The sequence below is a fragment of the Zea mays genome, chromosome 2, assembly GCF_902167145.1.
Source record: "Zea mays cultivar B73 chromosome 2, Zm-B73-REFERENCE-NAM-5.0, whole genome shotgun sequence".
NCBI lineage: Eukaryota > Viridiplantae > Streptophyta > Magnoliopsida > Poales > Poaceae > Zea > Zea mays.
The window spans coordinates 84933682-84959979 of record NC_050097.1 but is presented as its reverse complement, the minus strand read 5'-3'; the positions used below and the strand labels follow the sequence as shown (position 1 = coordinate 84959979).

Genomic DNA, 26298 nt, shown 5'->3' with positions numbered 1-26298 from the left:
GAAAACCCTTCGAAGGAAGCTTCAAGTCTTCGAACTGTATCCAAATATTTTTCAAGCTTCGGATCTCTTGCTATGCAACTTTTGTCAACATGGCCAGAAATAACTTGGGAATCAGTTTTGAGAACCGCCCTTCTTATCCCCATTGCCTTCAACTTCCGAAGACCCAAAAGAAAAGCTTCGTATTCAGCAATATTATTTGTACAACTAAAATCAAGTTTCACTGCGTAGCATGTTCTGACTTTGGAAGGTGCAATTAAAACGGCAGCTGCACCTGCCCCGAAGGTTCCCCAGGAACCATCGTAGAATACTGTCCAAGCTTCGGCATCTTTACTTGCTTCTTCTTTCTGAGCCCCTGGTGTCCAGTCAGCGATGAAATCTGCTAGCGCCTGGGACTGAATCGAAGATCTATGCACATAATCAATGCAGAACTCATTGAGTTCCGCAGCCCACTTTCCAATTATTCCAGTAGCTTCTCTGTTTCTCATAATATCCTTCAAAGGCTGTGATGAAGGAACAATTATATGGTATGCTTGAAAATAATGTCGAAGCTTCCTGGAGGCCATTAAAACAGCATACAACACCTTCTCCAATTCTATATAGTTTTTCTTTGATAAACTGAGAACTTCGGAAACAAAGTATACTGGAGCCTGCGTTTTCAATTGCCCTTCAAGCTTCTCCTGAACAAGCGCCGCACTTACTGCAGAGTGCGAAGCTGCCACATACAGCAGCAGAGGAGCCCCTGGCGCTGGTTGAGTTAGAGTTGTTAAATCTATCAAATACTATTTCAGTCCTTCGAAGGCTTTTTGCTGAGCTGATCCCCATTGAAAAACTTCGGCTGACTTCAGCACTTCAAAGAATGGTAAATTTCTCTCTGCCGATCTGGATATAAATCGATTCAAAGATGCCAGTCTTCCTGTCAGCCGTTGAGCCCCTTTCTTTGTGCTTGGCGGCTCCATCCGAAGGATAGCTTCGATTTTATTTAGATTAGCTTCGATCCCTTTTGTTGAAACCAAACAACCATGGAATTTCCCCTTCTTTACCCCGAAGACACATTTTTCCGGATTCAGCTTCAGACCAGCTTGCCTAAAATTAGCGAATGTCTCCTGCAGATCAGCAATGTGATTTTCTTGCTTTGTGCTTTTTACTATGATATCATCAACATATGTTAGCATGTTTCTGCCTATCTAAGAATGAAGGACCTTTGCTATCATTCTTCTGAAGCTTCCTCCAGCATTCTTGAGCCCCTCAGGCATCTGAAGGTTACAATATGTACCACTGGGGGTGATGAAGCTGGTCTTTGGCTCGTCTTCTTTCTTCATCTAGATTTGATGGTAGCCTGAATAACAATCTACACTACACGACGGTTCACTTACAGCGACCTACGGTTGGTTGCTAAAACGGCCTTCAGCGACCTACGGTTGGTCGCTAAAAACTTTTAGCGACCCATAAGGATGGTCGCTGTAAGTGCCGTCGCTAAAGGCTTTAGCGACCGACATCTTTTTAGCGACCGACCGTCCGTTGCTAATATTGTATATTTAGCGACCAACCGTGGGTTGCTCTACTATAGATTTAGCAACCAACCGTAAGTCGCCATACTATACATTTAGCAACCAACAGAAAGTCACCCTTTTTACAGTTGTTATTAATAATAATATACATTTAATTAAGCACCACAAATCACAGATTTTTATACACAAATAATAAAGACATACACAGTTAATCAGTATACCACAGTCATAGATCCATCACATAAACACAAAAGCACAACAATTATATATTCACAAAAGCATCACAATTATAATATCATTCACAGCTAGATCACTAATGTTTCATATCACTCCAACTATTGTTCAAAAGCCCACAACTATATCACTCTAGCTGCTCCAGAGTTGATCAGTCACAAAAGCACCAAAGCTACACTAATGCTTCAAGCAGTTCAAAAGCCTTCAGACAACCACTCCAGCTTCTTGTATCCTCCTATTTTAAGGTACAAGCTTTCTTTGTCCAGAACACCCTAGAAAAAAGTACATCAAATTAGTATATTGTTGCTACATTTGCAAATAAAAATACAGTTTTGATGCCTTATCTACCTCCACTAGATGGTGTTGCAGCCTTATGCACCAACTTCAGCTGGTGCAATCAAGGTTAATCATCATTAAGTTGCTGGCTCATATAAATCTAAACATAAACAAGATAAGATATAAATAGAAATATACATATGAACTAATAACTCACTGGAAGGAACTTGAATGACTTCTTCATGACAACAAGCTAGCGTACTTCCAAGGCACCCTGAGCGCTGAACACTTGGACCACAAAACAAGAGTCTCATATTAATTATAGTATGAACTATGAGCAAAGTAAATTTCTAACAGCTATAGAAAAAATGAAAGATAAACTGGGCCAATATCCATCTAATAAGCCAATCAATATCACTCCGATCACTTAGATATGATGAGTGCATGCTCTATATCTTGCACAATACTTTTAGACGGTCCCTCTCTGTATTAGCAAATGAACAAGTTTAGCAAGTACAAAATGAAATCAAGGGTAAAATGCCAAGCATACGCATACATGCTTACCTCTTTGACGGGAGCGAGAGCGGGAAAGGCGGTAGCGAAAATGGTTGTGAAATATATGGGTATACGAAAACGAACACATACGAACGAATATTCAACGGAAATGGACGGTAGCCGGACAGCAGCCGGATGCACACAGCACACAGGCGCACTGCAGTTGTCGGCCATCTTTTTTTGTTCAGATATGTCTCATGCAATGTCAATGACAATGACTGTCTCTTGCAGTGAGAAAACGAGCAGTGAACAGCTAACTCCACGTAACTGAGCACTGAGCAAAAAACAATTTATGTGTACTAGGACAGAATCACAGAACAATTTAAGAATAAAAATGCAATTACCTATTGAGCATTACATGTAACTGTCTAACTGAGCACTGAGCAGTGTACTAAACTAATAACTAAAGCAATAGCAACTACAAGACAACACATCTAAACTAATTACCTGGCTTGGGGGCGACGGCGGCGTGGCGCTGAATGCCTGAACCTGTGAACCGCTGCACGTAGAAAGGAGAAGCTGTGACGCCGAGCACTCGAGCAGGGTCGGCCGACCAGGTCCCAGGGCGCCGCTGCCGCAACCTGGCCACCTGCTGCCGCTGCCGCAACCTGGGGCTGGCTGGGGGCTCCGTAGTACTGCTGCCGCCGGCCGCCGTAGACCCGCAGTGCCGAACTGCTAATGGATTAGGTTAGGTTTAGGCAGTGACGAACTGGTTGCTGGCGGCTGCTGCCTTCTCGCTGGTGGACGTTTGGACGAACGAGCTAGCTAGTGTCGTGGTGGACTGGTGGGCCGTTGGCGGTGGACAAGGGGCAAGGGCCTGTAGGCTGTAGCTAGCGTGGGCCATTCTGCCAATGTTTAATGGGCTTTGCATCCGGGAAAATATAGGAAATTCCTGGTATAATACGGGATACCGTAAATACGGGCGGGAAACACTCTCAATCGTTTTCGGACCCGTTCCCGGACATACTTATCCCGGTTCCCGTACCGTTTTCTTATTTTCCCGAAAAAACGAAAATGAACAGTTCAAAATGGGAATACGGTACGGGATGGGACGGTATTTTTCCTGATCGTTTTCATCCCTAAGAAGGAGTGGCGGCGGCTTGGGAAAGGGAGCAGGGTAGTGGCGGCTAGGGTTGGGGGCATGGCCGGTTTCATGGGCCCTGGTGGGCCGGCTAGGTTAGGTTAGGTTAGTTTTTTTTATTTTTTTTCTAATTCCTTTCTAATTTCAAAATATAATTTTAAATAACCATAAAATTTATAACAATTAACTCAAAACTATTTATAAATAAAATATTTATTTTTGGGACTAATAATTATATTGTTAATTTACTAGGATTTTCATTTAACAAGAAATGTTTATTAAATATCCAAAAATCAGTTATAAGAAATCAAAAATCATTCCAAAGGTAAAAAAATAACAAGCATTTTTTTAAATTACTCAAAAATTCATAAAAAAGCTAGAAAACCATTCACCTCTTGTTTATAAACCTTTGTCTCCCTAGAAAACCATTCACTTGTGATCCATGATTTATCCATACTCTTTATGTAGGATTTGAAACGACTTTCAACTCGAATCTAATATCATATAAGCACAAAGAATATAGTTGCATACTATAGCCATGTCCATACATAAACAAACCATGAAATAAACATACAAGCAATATAAAAAGAAATAAATCACCACGCAATTTAGCGATCAATGTTTACTTGTTTTAATTAATTTTTAGTCACTAACATCTATAGGTACGTTCAGGCTATAAGATTTGATAGTTATCCTTGCTCTATAGCGACCCACCGCTAGTCCCCGACGACATCCATAGCGACCAACCATAAGTTGTTAAATTTCTAAACTTTTAGCGACCAACCGACCGTTGCTACAAAAGGATTTAGCGACTGACTGTCGGTCCCTAACCTTTAGCAACCAATAGTTGGTACCTAATAAGGGTCGCTAAAGATCAACCGTCGTGTAGTGCTAGTAAACTCATGAGCTCTGACGAAGCTGTTGCTTCTACCAGAGAATCTATCCTTGGTAATGGAAATTCATCCTTCGGACAAGCCTTGTTGAGATCAGTAAAATCAATGCACATTCTCCATTTACCATTGGCTTTCTTCACCATAACAGTGTTAGTTAGCCATTCTGGGTATTTTACTTCTCTGATGACTCCAGCGCTGAGGAGTCTTTTCACTTCATTTCGAGCACCTTCGGCTTTGTCATCAGACATCTTCCGAAGCCTCTGCTTTCTGGGTCTGAAGGATGGGTCAACATTGAGCGAGTGTTCAATAACATCCCTGTTGACACCACAGAGATCATTAGCTGACCATGCGAAGACGTCTTTGTTGTTGAACAGGAACCTTATTAGGGTTTTCTCTTGCTCTTCAGACAATTGAGATCCCAATAGCACCTTCTGTTCTACTATATCGTCACATAAGAGCATGGGCTTCGGCTGATCAGCCGAAGCAGCCTTCTCCCTTCTTTACTTGTATTACTCACAAGCTTCGGCTCCATCTATGTTATGAATTGCTTTTGAATCTGTCCAATTTCTTTCGTCCTTTCTGGTAGCTTCCTGACTTCCATGAATAGCAATAGGCCCTTGATCCGAAGGTATCTTCATGCAAAGATATGCTGGGTGAAGAATAGCTTCGAATGCATTGAGTGTTCCATGACCAATGATTGCATTGTAAGGGTATTCCATGTCAACAATATCAAACACAACTTGTTCAGTCCTTGTATTGTTGATAAATCTGAAAGTTACTGGCATTGTGATCTTGCCGAGTGCTACAATTTGCCTTCCTCCGAAGCCACAAAGGGGATGTGTAGCATCATGGATCTTATCTTCGGGCTCTTGCATCTGTCTGAAGGCCTTAGCAAATATAATATCCCCTGCACTGCCTGTGTCAACCAAAACATTGTGGACCAGAAATCCTTTGATAACACAAGAAATAACCATAGCATCGTTGTGAGGGTAATCCTTGAGCTGAAGGTCCTCCTGGGAGAAGGTAATTGGGATGTGGGACCATCTTGACTTGATGAAGGGTCCTTGCACCCCGACATGCTGTACCCTTCTCTGTGCCTCCTTCTTCTGCTTCTTGTTGGCTGGCTCTGAGCCTGAACCGCCTGTTATCGGGAGTACCTGCTTCGGAGCCGAAGCAGCTCCAGCTTGGTTGTTGAACGAAGCCATCAACTCAAAAAAGTGGAAGTGAGTTCACCGGAGGTGGGCGCCAATGTTGGAGACTTGTTCTCAAATGCTTCGAAATAAGAACAAGGCAACATAGAAACTGTTAAATAATAATGCCCTTCGTTCGTTGAAGCATTATATCCCCATGGATTTAATGAACTTCGAACAAAGGCCACGGACAAGATACCACGAAGGTTATACCTTCGTGGTTAAACATGCATTAATGTGAAATAAAATATAAAATACTAGACATTATAGGAAATACAAACTACATTATTTATATATTTCATAATATAAATTTAAATGTCGAAACACAATATTTAGGTACATTTATACCTTCGTCTCTGACAGAAAGTGATTCCAGTTTAATGCGTTAGCGATTACAGGATAGCGTGAACAGGGCCGGGGTACTGTTCACCTATTTATAGGCACAGGGTGCAACCTGCGTAAAATTACAGTCCTTTACAACTGACTACAATAATGACATAAAACATCATGGGTCTTTAAGTCAATCCATCTTTAAGTCGGTTCGGCCCTTCGTCTTGAGATCTATCATTGTGCCGAAGCTCTCTAAGTAATAGCTTCGGCGCTTGCTCCTGAAAGGGTCTGCCGAAGGTCTTCTCTTTCTTTAGGATCTTCGGCTACGAAGCATACCCCCAACAATAAGAATGAATTAATAATGTTATATAATTGTTTATGTTGTTTCTTATATGTCATATGCTTCTTCTTTTATTTAACATATACTGCGATCATGAAGGTATGTCCTTCATGACTTTTGTTTGAAGATCATTATATCCTAAGGGAAATAATGCTTCGAAGAACAAAGGGCATTAACATTTAACATCTTGTGTTGCCTTGTTCTTAATTCATAGTATTTGACAACGAGTCCCCAACATGTCCCCCCTATAACTTCACCATTTCCCATGTTCTTCTCATTTTCTTCTTCTTCATGTGCCCTCCTTAGTCATCCCAGTGAGCCCTCTCCCCACGATGAGCACATCAAAAACCAAAGATTTGTTATACCATTATAATATATATATATAACACAAAATCATGATGTATTCAACTTATGGCATGAGTCTTGTGTGTTTTCACTATAGAAGATTCTTGTGTGTCTTCGCTATAGAGTTTCCATTTCCCATGACCACCTACAAGCTTGATATATAGAAATTGATGTTTCTCCCTACTTTTTCCTTTATCTTGTGGTCCATAATGCCCATAGGGTGCATAATATAGAGCCACATTTCTCCAATGAATAGAATGCAGTATCAAGAAAGTTGTGACTCCAAGTAGTTGGATGCAATGTTATTTTAACAAGGACATCCATTCTTGAGCTCAACCTTTAATTCTATTTTTGTTTTATATGTTTATCATTGGTATCATGCTAAGATGGATCACCTTTAAAATGGAGAAAAGTTGAATCATGAACTAGCCTAGACATGAAATGAAAAGGTACAACTAAATTAGGCCTTACGGCTGAGTGATGTTCCAATAAACTAGCATTAGGACTATGAGTGATGTTCTAGTAAACTAGCCCATATGGCTACGAATGATGTCCCACATGGATGTACCTTTATATTTCCTGCTCTAAGGGCTAGTTTATCTATAAGGTATGTTGCCATAATAACTTTTCTCCTCGTCACATTTTAGTTTTTGAACCCTATCGTTAGCAGCAAGGTGAAGGAGTGTTGCCATTATAAAACAAACAACAAGCAAGAGCACATAAAGTTGAATATTGTCGTTAGCACCGAGGTGAAGGAACACTTAAAAAAGATGCCTAAGAAAGAAGCACCAATAGACTTCTTACATATTTCTACAATATTAATGTCGATTTCATGATAATAAAGTGTATTATCTTTGAATTTCATATAATAAAACTTATTATTGATGCTTTTGGAAAATTTGTTTTATGAAGATGAAGGAAGAACTACTCCCTTTGGAAAAGATTGAAGCTATTCAAGAACAACTAATAGGGTTCATTTATAATGAGATTATATAAAAAACGAAGAGTCCTATTATGATGTATGAAACCTTCTGGCCAATCAGAAGACAAAGAGGATGAATATTGAGAATATAGAATTGAATAAATATTTAGTAGTTAGTAAACTTGATAGTACTTTCTTGTACATTTATAATTACTATTACCATTTGTTTAATGTACACATATTACTTTTACTGTTCAGTTGTATATTTTAATATACACATACTAATTAATATGCACATATATATAAATATAGAATATTAAATATTGCTCAATATAAATTTATAAATATATAGAGTAAAAAGTTATTTGGCACTTTAGTACTGGTTCGTGTCTACAACTAGTACAATAAAGTCCTTACAGGCGAACTGGTACTAAAGACTCCTCTTTAGTACCACACCATTCAACCGAGACTAAAGATTGACGTCTTTAGTTCCGGTTGCCCAATACAGATTAGGGATCTGGTATTGTAGTTGGTTCCCAACCGGTGTGTATAACATTTTTCAAGGGTCTTGAGTTAATAAATAAAATGTTTGAGCAAGACATGGATGTATTATAAATTAGTTGTTTTTATCCTCTGTCGTTTTTAAAATATCAGATGTCAAAGACAGATTCAAATGGATTCACCTTTTTATGAAACAATTCAAACGGCCTCAAGTCCAGTTGCTTGACCTTTTCCAAGGGGCCTGAGGAACGAGGGAAGAGTGGTAGTAAATTAAAGGTTTGAAAATAGGTATTTTATTATTACAAAAAAGTACAGTTATCCTAATCTTTCAAAAAAAGTTATTCTCGCCCGTCCGTCATGACTATTTAATTAAATATTGTTTATACGACATGGTCATGCCAATGTTTAGGTAGCTAAATCTTTTTGCAGCATCACCAAAGATACAACATGGTGGACCGACGTGTGGGAACAGCCTTCCTTGCATCTCACTGTAGGATTCTATGTAGTTCCCCACTGGATAGTGAAGGAGAGCACATATAATAAATATATTTATAATAATAACAATAAAAAAAGCCATTTGAACTAGACAGTGTAACAAACTACGTACCAACCAGCAGGGGCGGAGGGCCCATTGTGGCTTATTATGGCCCAAGCCATACCAAAGAAAAAAGGTCCGCCAGCCCAACATCTAAACCCTAAACATGATTCACTCCCTTAAGCCTTAGAACACAGCCGTCGGCCGTCACTCAGCCGCCCTTCTGCTTCCGCCCGCCGTTCGCCGAGCCGTCGAGGCCGAGACCAAGACGCCGAGTGACCACGCGCCCACGCCTATGCCGCTGTGCCTTCCGCCGCTGCCTTCCACACTCCGCAGTTCCGCTCCAGCCGCAGCGGCAGCACGCGCACACGCCGACGCGCCGTGGCGTCAGCCGCTCAGCGTCCGGACCGGCGGCGGCAAAGGCAGCAGCCGCGCCGGGAGGAGCATCCGGCTGGGCTAGTCACTAGCGAGTGTCGTCCGCCCGGTCCCTCTCCCGCGCGACGCGCCGAGTTCCGCCTGTCAGCCCGCCGCCCACCGGACTGTGTCCCTACGTCCACCGGATTCCACCCTGCTGGACATGGCAGTCGGCACACAGTAGATGCCCACGCGGCCACGCCTATAATTGTAAGCAAAATCAGAGGTACGACAGTTACATATTTTATAGCAATTTATTCTCATTTTAGACAGTGTTCTATTTCTTTATATATATCACTAATTGTTCTACAACTTGATTATTTGTATGCTAAATATTATACGGTCTAGAGCCATACCTAAAATTTTTTTGGTCCTCCGCCACTGCCAACCAGAGCTGTGGTTTTAAAAATATATAGGGGACGGACATGCATGGGACAAATTAATTTAGTCGTGAATCCATTTAGGGCTTGATTCTACCCCGATCCATATGAATTGAGAGATATTGAGTGGATTTGAATCTCTAGTAAGTCAAAATTTCTTTCAATTCGTATCAATTCTCTCCGATCCATATGGATTGAAAATAACCGAACAAGTCCTCAGGTGATGTTTGGTTGGGGTTTTTCTGGCTATAATCAGTTCACCATGGGAATTGATTACGCTGTTTTTGTTTGGTTACGTCGGACTGTAATGGATCCCATCGTGAATGGATACAACGCAGTACAATGTTGTTACCCCATACCTTCTAGCGTCAACCATCCCTTACGCAGTTAGGGCTAGTTTGGAAACTCCATTTTTCTATGGGATTTCTATTTTCCCAAGAAAAAATGAACTAATTTCTCTTGGGAAAATTGAAATCCCTTGGGAAATGTGATTCCCAAACTAGCCCTTAGAAGAAATATTCCATAAACAAACAATCACTGGTTTTGATTGCAGTTTTTCGGATCACAGTGGTAACCGTTCCATCATCACTTACATCAACGGAGTACTAACCAAACAGCACCTTAATTTTAGGCTCTTCATCAAGCGTTTTTATTTTATTGATTGATGCCGATAACTGCTGCCGTAGAAGAGAAATTAAACGAGCATAGGATCCTTGTCAGTTATGCAGTCTCGTACTGTTGCGCTGGCTGAAAGCAACCACTGTTCCTTGCCACCGTACTATTGTACGTAGCAAAAGGCTCAGAGATTAATTGCAGAAGACACAAGAGACGGATCCAATAACCACCGCCAGTCGGTGGATCAAACAAACAGAGCCCAGAGGACATGGCCCAGTTGCGGCCCATGATGATGTGGGCCGGGGAGAACGCACGCTCGCCAGAAAAAATTTCTTTTACAGTTTTTTATTTTGGTCTTAGGCACCCAAACTATTTATTAGTACAGTTTCAACCCTGGCAACGAAATTGCTATAACAACACCAACAATTATAAATGCACATTAATTAGGGTATGTTTGGTTCTTGGCCTTCACCTGCCACGTCACAGTGAGGCGTGCCACGACTTTGGTCGGTGTTTGGGTGATGAATACGATTAGGTAGTCACGGAAATGGACACAGCAGATTGTTCATTATTCCCGCCACAGATTGCGGTGCTGGTGAAGATGGTTTTCACTATATGGAATTCAGTTATTTATGATTAATGATGATTCAATTCATGGGATGATTTGGAATAGTTTGTGAGTGTGAAGATAGTAAGGAAAAGGCTTCAAAATACCAAGCAAAGGTGAAGGGAAAGTGATGGCTTAGGTGCCAAAAGACCATGTCTCTAGTCAATAAGAAAGTACATGCATTTAATATTGTCAAAGATGAAGCTAAAAGAATTTATATTGTAAGGAGAATCAAATAATTACTATACCATTTGAAGAAAGTTATTTGATGCCATTCTATTTTTCATATGTTTTGAATAGGATTAGGTCACATGCTCAATATGTTTATGCTTAAGCTATAATCAAGAAGGTTAACTTAAGAGGTTCAAATTCCATCTTGGTTAAATATGAGGTGATATGCATGTTGTACTATTAAGAGGCCATGATGATAGTTGATTGTCTATAAGTGCTTAAGCCAACCCATGTGAGTTTCTAGAGATAGTGCAATTGTCACACCTAGTTTCAGAAGGCAAATCGAATGAGAATCATGTATGTGCCAAGATCGAGATCACATACACAATGATTACATAAATGTCCTACCATTGCACAATGCTCGAATATAAAGAGTATCACAACATACTAGTGATCATTGTCTTAAACATCACATTGTTCAACATACTCCTGCAAAAATGTAAGCTAAGATAATTGGACCCTTCACGTGGGGGAAGATCACTAGCAACTCCTGGAGATCTGCTCCGACTTCTTCTTCACCTGAGAAAGGGTTGCATCTTGGGCAACCTAGTGTTTGCATAAAAGAAATGGTGACTAGACTACGTAATCAACAAGTTCCTCTTTTGGCTAAGTTGGACAAGCTTTATGTGGGGTTAGGCCAACAACAGTTGGTTTTAGATTCACATGTTATTATTATTATTAGCATAAGTCAAATTTTAGCATTGACCCAAGATTATTAACCCATGAAACATGTCTTCTTCTGAGGAACATTCCATTATTTTCATCATCATAACCAAACCACAATCATGAATATATGTTAGTACTTGATTTCAATTCTCTGAAGGTATCAAAAATCAAGGCAACACAAGTTGAATATCAAGATCTTTGTCCTCTAATATAACACTTCTTTGAAGTGTTAGAACAAAGGACGAAGGTTTTTAAAGAGAAGCATAAATGAAATGATACGAAAAAGACAATGCTAAGCTCTATATGGAATTCATCTCATATACCTTAACATTTTATTCCATCTTCCCTTATGTTAAACAATTACAAGCATACCTTCGGCTTACAAGAATAAGAACATGAAGGTAACTTCGGAAGATGGACAAATGAGAGTTTGCCACTTCGAAAAAAGATACTTTATGCAGGGCACTGTTCATCTATTTATAGTGAAGATGAATCGCCTTTGTACAAAATTACAAACATGTCCATGAAGCTTATATATTTGGTTTACAAATAACACAAGGGTATCATCGTCTTTTATGTTTATCATCTTGTCGTCAGAATCTTATAAACTTCTGGCTTCACATGACTTCTATCTTCGTCTTTCCGTGTTGTTGTCACGAAGGTAATACTTTCGCTTTTACTTGATTTGCCTTGAAGGTGGTCTTTGTCGAAGTACCTGTAACACTTTAGAAATATATCAGGAAATAATGGTTAACTATTGTTTTAAGGACCTTCGAAGGACGAAGGCCCCAACAATATCTATAATCAAAGAGGATCCCAAGGCCACTCTTAACTGTGAGCATGTCTGATATATTAGTTTTGATTAACACTATGTAGAGGTTGCACACTTTACCCATGAGTCATGAACCCTGTTGCCTCGAGATGTACGGACCCTTAAATACTTCAAGGGTGAGTCGACAAAGTTTCACTATGTAGCCATTATAGCAGGACTCTTATAGGACCAGGAACAGTGGGCCCAATCACTCGAGAGCGGGATGACATGTGCCAAATAAGTGGCACGACAAAATGGGTGGCTGAGAGCATAAATGTCTTATCAAGCATATCTCGTCCATCTATAGGACAGAGGGTATTTATAGGGCAGTCGGGTAGTTGGTGGCCTAATCACGTTCGTGCCCCGGTTACCTGCTACATTCCCTGAATATGCTGTACAAAAGGGTAATTAGAGGGCGGGACACCTTCTACCTTAGTTACACTAGACTTTCTACCCATTCTGAGGTTGACAGGCGAACCCGTTCTAGTCTACCTAGGAGTGGGCCCACCTCTACCAGGTCATAGACATTGCTCCCATGTCCTCACTCCCGCCAAGGGGGTGAGATCAACACATTCATCTACTGGGAATACCACCTTGAAGCCTTCGCCTTGGGGATCCTTCGCCAAAATAACACTTTGCAGTCCTTTCCCAGCCAGGGTGACGGTCGGCCAGCCCTTTGCGGGACGAAGGCCCTTGTCCTTTGATGCCATAGGGGAAGGAGAGCATTCGTCCTCTAAGGTCAACTAAAGGCTTAGCCCCTGCGTTTGTCATCGCTTTTTATCTAATTGTTTGATCTTCATCGGACACTTCAGCAATTGGTTAGTAAACAAAGGGTGACCAAGGGCTGGTTCCGTCCTCGCTCCAACATTAGCCCCACGAGGGATGGATTCAACTTGATGATTTGATCCCAAAGTCCTTTCGAAGAGGTGGACAAATGTTGCCCTCGGTCACAAGTTGAATCGATGCTATGAAATCTTGCAAGATGACATCGAAGGTGTGACGCTGGGCACGCCTTTTGATGAAAATGGCTACAATATTTTCGAGGTTGTAAGGAAAATGGACCCCGACACATTTAACTAAGTGATTTTGGTGTTTGATGATCAACATAACCCATGAACTAATGTGTTTGCTAGTGTTTGTGTTTATGTTTGTAGTTCACAGAATGCGAAGTATTGTTGGACTAAGGCAATGAGGAGATCATCACTTCAAATAAGAGATTGTAGAGTCACATTGAAGACTTTTGTACAAGCTAAGAGTTCAACACACCTAAACGTAGAAGTGGGATACAAAGCCACAAACAAAAGTGGAGATTACCGAAGCTAAGACAAAGGAGTGGCTGAAATTAGAAGTGTTTCATGATTTTGATCTACTCAAATTGGCATGGATTCAACTCTGAGATGTAGATAATTTTACTGGCTTTCCAAAAAGTTCAAAATCATCAAAATCTGAGTTTGGAGCTAAAAGTTATGCTCACAATACAAATTTGGGATTGTGGAAAAAAACTGCAGCAGCACAAGACCGTTGTGCACAAGAGGTCCGGTGTGCAGAATCTACTCAAACTGGCATGATTTCAACTCTGGGTTGTAGAGAATTTTATTAGCTTTCCAAAAAGTACAAGATCATCAAAATCAAAGTTCGGAGCTAAAAGTTATGGCCAAAATACGACAAGCATCCTATTCTGTCTAAGAGGTCCGGTGCGCCACCGGACCGATCCGATTTGAAGGTCCAGTGCACCAATTCAGAAGCTCCAACGGCTACCTCTGACGGCTAGTACACATGGAGGTCCGTTGCGCAGGTCTGGTGCACCACAGAAAGCTGCATAACTGCTTTCTAATGGCTAATTTTGGTTGGGGCTCTATATATACCACACTACCCGACCATTTGTAGTTGTGGGAGCCCAAAAAACATTCCAAGCAAGTCCATACACATTTCCATGTGCTACAACACCCAAGCGCTTAATAGAATCACTCGGTGATTAACGTAGGTACTTAGATTAGTTAGACCACATTAGTGCTTGCTCTAGGTTTGTCCCTAGTTGTGTGAGTGAGGTTAGACAACCCACAAAAACCCTCGGCTCTTGCATGAGCTATTGTAATTGTACTAAGTGGGGCATTGTCTTGCGAGACCACATCAACCGCGTTTGTGGTGCGACCGCCACCGTGTACAGGAGGGAACGAGGCCCACGACGTTTCTTCTGGAAGCTCGATAGTGAAGACAATGAGGAGCGTCCGAGAGGAGCCAAAAGCGAAGCACCACTAGCGCGTGGAGAAGACCCACAGCTCTCTACGGATTTACTCGTCCGTGGTGCTTGGCCCTCGCGTGGGCTACACTTTGCATAGGGGCACCAACGAGGATTAGTCGAGACCTTACGGTTCTAGATACCTCGGTAAAAGTACCAGCATCGTCCACGGGACTTTACATCTCTACCTTTGCTATTTAGCTTCCGCATTTACATTCAAGTATTTAAGTTCCTTTCTCGCTATTCCTAGTTAAAATTGTTAGGATTGGAACTTAGGTTGCAAAACTCCTTTTGCGGTAGAGATAACAACATATAGACAAAACCATCTCTGCACATTCTTGTTTTGTTATTTGCATAGATTTTGTTTAGGAGAATTATTTGTGGCCTAGTTTAGCAGAAGTTTTAGAAAACCTAATTCACCCCTCTCTCTTAGACGTATGTGTTCCTTTCAATTGGTGTCGAAGCCCGGTTTGACTTATCTGGAATATTTTAGCTTCACCACTAATAGAGCCGACACTTTTTACATAAAGGGGATGGATACACATAGGCACCATACTTCAACGACACTAACTCCCCCACTATATTGCTTGAATGGCTTGCTACCTAGAAGCGGTTGATCTAGGTGTTTGGAGGATTACTCGCGATAGGATGAGACATATTAAAAACTCCAATATGCCATCCACCAGTGATGAAATTGAAATTCATTTAAATGCTCATGCAAATATTTTCTTGTTTAATTCTCATAGTACTAATGTTTTGATGATATATTTACTCTCAAAAGTGGTAATGAGATACGGCTAAAGTTTCATGAGCTTCATGGTGATAATTATCTATCAAGTGATGCTAAAGCTTTGACAAGCGGCGACAAGTTCTTATCGTTGCTATCTTCTCATAAGTGCATTATGGCAAGAGGTAAATATCATGACCCATCTGTGGGGGACAGATATCCCCTGGGTCCACTAGAAGGATAAAAGACCTCACGAAAGGTCCAAAGGCCCCATAATTCGTAAGGTCATCCCCATCGTGGGCCTGGGAGGAACGAATAGTGAGACAAATCAGCACAAGGCCGGGTCGGTGCAAGCCCAGACGGCCCAACAACATCTGAGCAATAACTGCAAGCAGTGACCCGACCTTCCCGCACAGGAGCCCCATACGTCGGAACTGGGCGAGGACGAGTCGGCTGAACTATAGGAAGATAGACTCAGTTAGTTCACTACTATTCCGGCTCACGTTGTTATCATATCCACATGTAATGCCCCATGGTCGAGTATATAAGGCCTAGGGGGCACCCCTTCAAGAGGATGGATCGAGAGAGACGTCACTTGTCACTTAGCCATCCACCCCGCTCTCTACGTTTTCCGACACTAGAGAGCTCCCTTGTAACCCACCGCATAAAGCATTCCAGCCAGGACGTAGGGTGTTACGCATCTCAAAGCGGCCCGAACCTGTACACAACTGTCCACTATCTCTCGTGTATTTAGCACGAACCATCGAGCTACAGTCGATAAAACCGTCCTACTCCAAAAAGCACCTTGAGGGGCAACCCCGGGTGCATGGTCGGACCCGAAACACCGACAGCCGGCGCGCCAGGTAGGGCGTGTGTCATCGATCCAAGCTAGCTCAATGGACGTCACCTTCCAGCACAAGATCATCCTCTGCCCCGGATCCATATTTTGCTTCGGTACTATCTCATCTGTAGCGGATGAGGAGGGAACTTTGCATCGCCTCGCGGATCCACCGAAAAGAAAGCCTTCCTCAGAAACCTCCGAGAAAATCGGGGCAAGGCAGGAAAAAATGCAACCTCTGGCGCTCCTAAAAAAGATCACCCCCAGCAAGATAGGGGCTGAAGGTCCCTCAGCCCGGAGAACTCCACTGTCCACCTCTCCGACGAAAGAATGGACACGAATCACAAGGAAAAAGAAAGCAGAGGACCATCAAGCCGATCTTTCTGCACCTCCGCCCTCAAAGGAGAACAGAAAGAAGATCGCCGTGACAGCTACTCCATTCTACCTCGACGTCCTGTTCATCGGGAGAGTGGAGTCGCCCCCGTCTCCGACGACAAGCCGACTACACCCGGAGAGGAACCTCCTCAGCAGGAATCCCGCCGACGAAGGAACCGACGCCGAAATATCCGGCGACATCACGAGGCCGGAGAGCGGGACCCGGCGCAGCCTGTATCGCAAGACGAGGTCTCAAAGATAGGAGAAACTCCGGAGGAACGTGTCTTCAGGGAACGAAGGAATTCCCGACAGCGTGATCGTCGACGGGCTCAAGAACAAGCCGAGGAGGAGGCAAGGCAACGTCGAGAAAATCCACTCTTCGGGCGCAACCTGAACCCCGACTTCGCCCGAGCCATGAACACGCCGAGTGAAGTCGGAGGGGTGCTGGCTCGGATAGCTGATGGCCTCCCTTGGACTCCCGACGCTGAGGGCTATCGGTGGCTATTCACTCAGGCAGCCAATCACCTTCTACCTCTCGCTCACCCGCTGAATGATCTACGACACGCCATCAACAGTCACTGCGATGCGCGAAGCTCCATCAATGCTTCACGTGAACGATGACACGAGAACAAAATCCGTCGACGGGAAGAGTACGACCGGGACCATGGCATCCCAGCATGGAGTCAGGCTACCAGGACCGAGTCGGCCACGGCTTCAACTGGAGGCACCACCCGGGGACGGTCAAGGCACCACGGCGATCACTCCCCTCCCCGGGACAGACAACATCATCGACGCCAGGAGGACATGTGTGGAGTATTGGCACTTACTCCATGCCTCAGGGCCATTCAATGGCCCCCTAACTTCAAGGTATCCAACGTCGACAAATATGAACCTAAGCAGGAGGTTGGCTGGCCGTCTACACCACCGCTGCTCGAGCTGCTGGGGCGACCGAGGACGTAATGACCGCGTACTTACCTATTGTCCTCGTGCAAGACGCGCTGCAATGGCTGCGACACCTACCCCGACACTGCATCGACGACTGGAGCGACTTCAGTCGGCGCTTCACCGCCAACTTTCAGTCCCTCTCCGACAAACTGGCGCAACCATGGGACCTCAAATCCATCAAGCGCCGGGGGGACGAAACTCTTCGGTCGTACCTCAAAAGGTTCCAGACCCTGAGAAATCGTATCCACGAGGTCGCGGAGGCGGCAGTGATCGAGGACTTCTACAGAGGATCCAATGACTCGGCCTGCGTCCGAACCATATTACAGAAGGCGCCGACTACCTCCGAGCAACTGTTCCGGGAAGCCGACCTCTACATCACCGCCGACGAGCGAGCTCAGGACCTCATCGGAGGAGTAAAACTGATAGTTGCCTAGAGGGGGGGGTGAATAGGGCGAAACTGAAATTTACAAATATAAACACAACTACAAGCCGGGTTAGCGTTAGTAATAAAGAAACGAGTCCGCGAGAGAGGGCGCAAAACAAATCCCAAGCGAATAAGCAAGTGAGACACGAAGATTTGTTTTACCGAGGTTCGGTTCTTGCAAACCTACTCCCCGTTGAGGAGGCCACAAAGGCCGGGTCTCTTTCAACCCTTCCCTCTCTCAAACGGTCCCTCGGACCGAGTGAGCTTCTCTTCTCAAATCAAAGCCGGGAACAAAACTTCCCCGCAAGGGCCACCACACAATTGGTGCCTCTTGCCTTGATTACAATGGAGTTTTGATCACAAGAACAAGTGAGAAAGAAAAGAAGCAATCCAAGCGCAAGAGCTCAAATGAACACGGCAAATCACTCTCACTAGTCACTAGGGCTTTGTGTGGAATTGGAGAGGATTTGATCTCTTTGGTGTGTCTAGAATTGAATGCTAGAGCTCTTATAGTAGTTGGGAAGTGGAAAACTTGGATGCAATGAATGGTGGGGTGGTTGGGGTATTTATAGCCCCAACCACCAAATATGGCCGTTGGGAGGCTGTCTGCTCGATGGCGCACCGGACAGTCCGGTGCACACCGGACAGTCCGGTGCCCCCTGCCACGTCATCACTGCCGTTGGATTCTAGCCGTTGGAGCTGCTGACTTGTGGGCCCGTCTGGGTGTCTGGTGCACACCGGACATGTACTGTTTGATGTCCGGTGCACCGGTATGGGCATGTCTGACGTCTGCGCGCGCTGCGCGCGCATTAAATGCACCGCAGGGAGCCGTTGGCGCCGAAAAGAGCCGTTGCTCCGCTGGTACACCGGACAGTCCGGTGCACACCGGACAGTCCGGTGAATTTTAGCGGAGCGGCTGCCGCACGAACCCGAGGCTGGCGAGTTCCGGAGACCGCGCTTCCTTGGAGCACCGGACATGTCCGGTGCACACCGGACAGTCCGGTGAATTATAGCGCGCCGGCTTCCGAGAATTCCCGAGGGCGAAGAGTTGGAGTTGGAGTCCTCTGGGCGCACCGGACACTGTCCGGTGCACACCGGACAGTCCGGTGCCTTCAGCCAGAGGTGCCTTCGGTTGCCTCGTTGCTCCTTTGTTGAATCCAAAACTTGGTCTTTATATTGGCTAAGTGTGAACCTTTTACACCTGTATAATCTATACACTTGGGCAAACAAGTTAGTCCAAAGATTTGTGTTGGGCAATTCAACCACCAAAATTATTTAGGAACTAGGTATAAGCCTAATTCCCTTTCAATCTCCCCCTTTTTGGTGATTGATGCCAACACAAACCAAAGCAAATATAGAAGTGCATAATTGAACTAGTTTGCATGATGTAAGTGTAAAGGTTGCTTGGAATTTAGCCAATATTATTACTTACAAGATATGCATGGATTGTTTCTCATTTATAACATTTTGGACCACGCTTGCACCACATGTTTTGTTTTTGCAAACTCTTTTGTAAATCATTTTCAAAGTTCTTTTGCAAATAGTCAAAGGTAAATGAATAAGATTTTTGCAAAGCATTTTCAAGATTTGAAATTTTCTCCCCCTGTTTCAAATGCTTTTCTTTTGACTAAACAAAACTCCCCCTAAAGGAGATCCTCCTCTTAGTGTTCAAGAGGGTTTTGATATATCATTTTGAAATACTACTTTCTCCCCTTTTTGAACACAAAAGGGAAATCAATTGATAAATATTCAACACTAAGTTTTTGAAATTGGTGGTGGTGCGGTCCTTTTGCTTTGGGCTCCTTTCTCCCCCTTTTTGGCATGAATCGCCAAAAACGGAACCATTAGAGCCCGCGAAGTAGTTTCTTCCCCTTTGGTCATAAACAAATGAGTTAAGATTATACCAAAGACGAAGTCCTTTTGCTTTCTCCCCTAAGGATGGAGAGTGGTATGCAGTGACGGCGAAGGTTGAGTTACGGAGTGGAAGCCTTTTTGTCTTCGCCGAAGACTCCAATTCCCTTTCAATATACCTATGACTTGGTTTGAAATAGACTTGAAAACACATTAGTCATAGCATAGGAAGGGGATACGATCAAAGATATATAAATGAGCTATGTGTGCAATTTAACAAAAGAAATTGCGCGAATCAAGAATATTGAGCTCATGCCTAAGTTTGTTAAAAGATTGTTCATCAAGAGGCTTGGTAAAGATATCGGCTAATTGATCTTTAGTATTAATGTATGAAATCTCGATATCTCCCTTTTGTTGGTGATCCCTCAAAAAGTGATACCGAATGGCTATGTGCTTAGTGCGGCTATGCTCGACGGGATTGTCGGCCATTTTGATTGCACTCTCATTGTCACATAGCAAAGGGACTTTGGTTAATTTGTAACCGTAGTCCCGCAGGGTTTGCCTCATCCAAAGCAATTGCGCGCAACAATGGCCTGCGGCAATGTACTCGGCTTCGGCGGTGGAAAGAGCGACCGAATTTTGCTTCTTTGAAGCCCAAGACACCAAGGATCTTCCCAAGAACTGGCAAGTCCCCGATGTGCTCTTCCTATTGATTTTGCACCCCGCCCAATCGGCATCCGAATAACCAATTAAATCAAATGTGGATCCCCTAGGATACCAAAGCCCAAACTTAGGAGTATAAGCCAAATATCTCAAGATTCGTTTCACGGCCATAAGGTGAGCTTCCTTAGGGTCGGCTTGGAATCTTGCACACATGCATACGGAAAGCATAATATCCGGTCGAGATGCACATAAATAGAGTAAAGAACCTATCATCGACCGGTATACCTTTTGATCCACGGACTTACCTCCCGTGTCGAGGTCGAGATGCCCATTTGTTCCCATGGGTGTCTTGATGGGTTTGGCATCCTTCATCCCAAACTTGGTTAGAATGTCTTGAGTGTACTTTGTTTGGCTGATGAAGGTGCCCTCTTGGAGTTGCTTTACTTGGAATCCTAAGAAATACTTCAACTCCCCCATCATAGACATCTCGAATTTCTGTGTCATGATCCTACTAAACTCTTCACATGTAGACTCGTTAGTAGACCCAAATATAATATCATCAACATAAATTTGGCATACAAACAAGTCATTTTCAAGAGTTTTAGTAAAGAGTGTAGGATCGGCCTTTCCAACTTTGAAGCCATTAGCAATAAGGAAATCTCTAAGGCATTCATACCATGCTCTTGGGGCTTGCTTGAGCCCATAAAGCGCCTTAGAGATCTTATAGACATGATTAGGATACTTACTGTCTTCAAAGCCGGGAGGTTGCTCAACATAAACCTCTTCCTTGATTGGTCCACTAAGGAAGGCACTTTTCACGTCCATTTGATAAAGCTTAAAGCCATGGTAAGTAGCATAGGCCAATAATATGCGAATTGACTCAAGCCTAGCTACGGGTGCATAGGTTTCACCGAAATCCAAACCTTCGACTTGGGAGTATCCCTTGGCCACAAGTCGAGCTTTGTTCCTTGTCACCACACCATGCTCATCTTGCTTGTTGCGGAAGACCCATTTGGTTCCTACAACATTTTGGTTAGGACGTGGAACTAAATGCCATACCTCATTCCTAGTGAAGTTGTTGAGCTCCTCTTGCATCGCCACCACCCAATCCGAATCTTGGAGTGCTTCCTCTATCCTGTGTGGCTCAGTAGAGGAAACAAACGAGTAATGTTCACAAAAATGTGCAACCCGAGATCTTGTAGTTACCCCCTTATGAATGTCGCCGAGGATGGTGTCGACGGGGTGATCTCGTTGGATTGCTTGGTGGACTCTTGGGTGTGGCGGCCTCTGCTCTTCATCCTCCTTGTCTTCCTCATTTGTATCTCCCCCTTGATCATTGCTATCATCTTGAGGTGGCTCATTTGCTTGATCTTCTACTTCATCAACTTGAGCTTCATTCTCATTTTGAGTTGGTGGAGAAGCTAGCGTGGAGGAGGATGGTTGATCTTGTGCATGTGGAGGCTCTTCGGATTCCTTAGGACACACATCCCCAATGGACATGTTCCTTAGCGCTATGCATGGAGCCTGTTCTTCACCTATCTCATCAAAATCAACTTGCTCTACTTGAGAGCCGTTAGTCTCATCAAACACAACGTCACAAGAAACTTCAACAAGTCCTGAGGACTTGTTAAAGACTCTATATGCCCTTGTGTTTGAGTCATATCCTAGTAAAAAGCCTTCTACAGTTTTAGGAGCAAATTTAGATTTTCTACCTCTTTTAACAAGAATAAAGCATTTGCTTCCAAAAACTCTAAAGTATGAAATGTTGGGCTTTTTACCGGTTAGGAGTTCATAGGATGTCTTCTTGAGGATTCGGTGAAGATATAACCGATTGATGGCGTAGCAGGCGGTGTTGACCGCTTCGGCCCAAAACCGGTCCGGTGTCTTGTACTCACCAAGCATGGTTCTTGCCATGTCCAATAGAGTTCGATTCTTCCTCTCCACTACACCATTTTGTTGAGGTGTGTAGGGAGAAGAGAACTCATGCTTGATGCCCTCCTCCTCAAGGAAGCCTTCAATTTGAGAGTTCTTGAACTCCGTCCCGTTGTCGCTTCTTATTTTCTTGATCCTTAAACCGAACTCATTTTGAGCCCGTCTCAAGAATCCCTTTAAAGTCTCTTGGGTTTGAGATTTTTCCTGTAAAAAGAATACCCAAGTGAAGCGAGAATAATCATCCACTATTACAAGACAATACTTACTCCCGCCGATGCTTATGTAAGCAATCGGGCCGAATAGATCCATGTGGAGTAGCTCAAGCGGCCTGTCGGTCGTCATGATGTTCTTGTGTGGATGATGGACTCCAACTTGCTTCCCCGCCTGGCATGCGCTACAAATCCTATCTTTCTCAAAATGAACATTTGTTAATCCTAAAATGTGCTCTCCCTTTAGAAGCTTGTGAAGATTCTTCATCCCAACATGGGCTAGTCGGCGGTGCCAGAGCCAACCCATGTTAGTCTTAGCAATTAAGCAAGTGTCGAGTTCAGCTCTATCAAAATCTACCAAGTATAGCTGACCCTCTAACACTCCCTTAAATGCTATTGAATCATCACTTCTTCTAAAGACAGTGACACCTACATCGGTAAAGAGACAGTTGTAGCCCATTTGACATAATTGGGAAACAGAAAGCAAGTTGTAGTCTAAAGAATCAACAAGAAAAACATTGGAAATAGAATGGTCAGGAGATATAGCAATTTTACCAAGTCCTTTGACCAAACCTTGATTTCCATCCCCGAATGTGATAGCTCGTTGGGGATCTTGGTTTTTCTCATATGAGGAGAACATCCTTTTCTCCCCGGTCATGTGGTTTGTGCACCCGCTGTCGAGTATCCAACTTGAGCCCCCGGATGCATAAACCTACAAAACAATTTTAGTTCTTGACTTTAGGTACCCAAACTGTTTTGGGTCCTTTGGCATTAGAAACAAGAACTTTGGGTACCCAAACACAAGTCTTAGAGCCCTTGTGTTTGCCCCCAACAAACTTGGCAACTATCTTGCCGGATTTGTTAGTAAGCACATATGATGCATCAAAAGTTTTGAATGAAATAGCATGATCATTTGATGCATTAGGAATTTTCTTCTTAGGCAACTTGGCACGGGTTGGTTGCCTAGAACTAGATGTCTCACCCTTATACATAAAAGCATGATTAGGGCCAGAGTGAGACTTCCTAGAATGAATTCTCCTAATTTTGCTCTCGGGATAACCGGCAGGGTATAAAATGTAACCCTCGTTATCCTGAGGTATGGGAGCCTTGCCCTTAACAAAGTTGGACAATCTCTTAGGAGGGGCACTAATTTTGACATTGTCTCCCCTTTGGAAGCCAATGCCATCCTTAATGCCCGGGCGTCTCCCATTATAAAGCATGCTACGAGCAAATTTAAATTTTTCATTTTCCAAGTTGTGCTCGGCAATTTTAGCATCTAGTTTTGCTATATGATCATTTTGTTGTTTAATTAAAGCCATATGATCATGAATAGCATTAATATCAACATCTCTACATCTAGTACAAATAGATACATGCTCAACAATAGATGTAGAGAGTTTGCAAGAATTAAGTTCAACAATCTTAGCATGAAGAATATCATTTTTATCTCTAAGATCGGCAATTGTAACTTTGCAAACATCAAAATCTTTAGCCTTAGCAATCAAATTTTCATTTTCTAATCTAAGGCTAGCAAGAGAAATGTTTAATTCTTCAATCCTAGCAAGCAAATCATCATTATTATCTCTAGGATTGGGAATTGAAACATTACAAACATGTGAATCAACCTTAGCATTTAAACTAGCATTTTCAAGTCTAAGGTTGTCAATCATCTCACGGCAAGTGCTTAGCTCACTAGATAATTTTTCACATTTCTCAATTTCTAGAGCATAAGCATTTTTAACCTTAACATGTTTCTTGTTTTCTTTAATTAGACAATCCTCTTGGGAGTCCAAAAGGTCATCCTTTTCATGAATAGCACTAATCAATTCATTTAATTTTTCTTTTTGCTCCATGTTAAGATTGGCAAAGAGAACACGCAAATTATCCTCCTCATCACTAGCATTATTGTCACTAGAAGATTCATATTTAGTGGAGGAGTTAGATTTAACCTTCTTCCGTTTGCCGTCCTTTGCCATGAGACATTTGTGGCCGACGTTGGGGAAGAGAAGTCCCTTGGTGACGGCGATGTTGGCGGCGTCCTCGTCGTCGGAGGAGTCGCTTGAGCTTTCGTCGGAATCCCACTCCCGACAAACATGGGCATCGCCGCCCTTCTTCTTGTAGTATCTCTTCTTCTCCTTTCTTCTTCCCTTCTTGTCGTCGCCTCGGTCACTGTCACTAGATACGGGACATTTAGCAATAAAATGACCGGGCTTACCACACTTGTAGCAAACCTTCTTGGAGCGGGACTTGTAGTCCTTCCCCCTCCTTTGCTTGAGGATTTGGCGGAAGCTCTTGATGACGAGCGCCATTTCCTCATTGTCGAGCTTGGAGGCGTCTATTGGTTGTCTACTTGGTGTAGACACCTCCTTCTTCTCCTCCGTTGCCTTGAATGCAACGGGTTGGGCTTCGGATGGGTCGCCAAGCTCGTTGATTTTCCTCGAGCCTTCTATCATGCACTCAAAACTTACAAAATGCCCGATAACTTCCTCGGGGGTCATTCTAGTATATCTAGGATTACCACGAATCAATTGAACTTGAGTGGGATTAAGAAAAATGAGAGATCTTAAAATAACATTTACCACTTCGTGGTCATCCCACTTCTTGCTCCCGAGGTTGCGCACTTGGTTCACCAAAGTCTTGAGCCGGTTGTACATGTGTTGTGGCTCCTCCCCTTTGCGAAGCCGGAACCGACCGAGCTCCCCCTCGATCGTTTCCCGCTTGGTGATCTTGGTGAGCTCATCTCCTTCGTGCGCGGTTTTGAGCACATCCCAAACCTCCTTGGCGCTCTTCAACCCTTGCACTTTGTTATACTCCTCTCTACTTAAAGAGGCGAGGAGTATTGTTGTCGCTTGAGAGTTGAAGTGCTCGATTTGGGCCACCTCATCCTCATCATAATCCTTATCCCCTACCGATGGTACCTGTGCACCAAACTCAACAACATCCCATATACTTTTGTGGAGTGAGGTTAGATGAAATCGCATTAAATCACTCCACCTAGCATAATCTTCACCATCAAAAGTTGGTGGTTTGCCTAATGGGACGGAAAGTAAAGGTGTATTTTTAGAAATGCGAGGGTAATGTAGGGGGATCTTACTAAACTTCTTACGCTCTTGGCGTTTAGAAGTTACAGAGGGCGCATCGGAGTCGGAGGTTGATGTTGATGAAGTGTCGGTCTCGTAGTAGACCACTTTTCTCATCCTTTTGTGCTTGTCCCCTCTCCGATGTGGCTTGTGGGAGGAAGATTTTTCCTTCTTCTCTTTGTGGTGAGAAGAAGATTTCTTCTCCTTCCCTTTGTTGGAGGAGATCTTCTTCTTCTCCCTCCTCTTGGTGCGGGACTCTTCCGATGAAGTGCTCCCGTGGCTTGTAGTGGGCTTTTCGCCGGTCTCCATCTCCTTCTTGGCGTGATCTCCCGACATCACTTCGAGCGGTTAGGCTCTAATGAAGCACCGGGCTTTGATACCAATTGATAGTCGCCTAGAGGGGGGGTGAATAGGGCGAAACTGAAATTTACAAGTATAAACACAACTACAAGCCGGGTTAGCGTTAGTAATAAAGAAACGAGTCCGCGAGAGAGGGCGCAAAACAAATCCCAAGCGAATAAGCAAGTGAGACACGGAGATTTGTTTTACCGAGGTTCGGTTCTTGCAAACCTACTCCCCGT

The 26298-nt window shown here is 43.5% G+C and overlaps 1 long non-coding RNA gene across 1 annotated transcript; it reads right to left on the bottom strand.

The window, feature by feature from the left end:
• Positions 1–1750: 1750 nt before the first annotated feature.
• LOC103646644 (uncharacterized) lies at positions 1751–3359 on the bottom strand. The gene is made up of 4 exons (XR_562321.3): positions 3021–3359; positions 2236–2306; positions 2091–2130; positions 1751–2014 (listed from the first exon to the last, which is right to left on the bottom strand). It is a non-coding gene; the product is annotated as an uncharacterized lncRNA (long non-coding RNA).
• Between the last annotated feature and the right edge of the window lie 22939 nt (positions 3360–26298).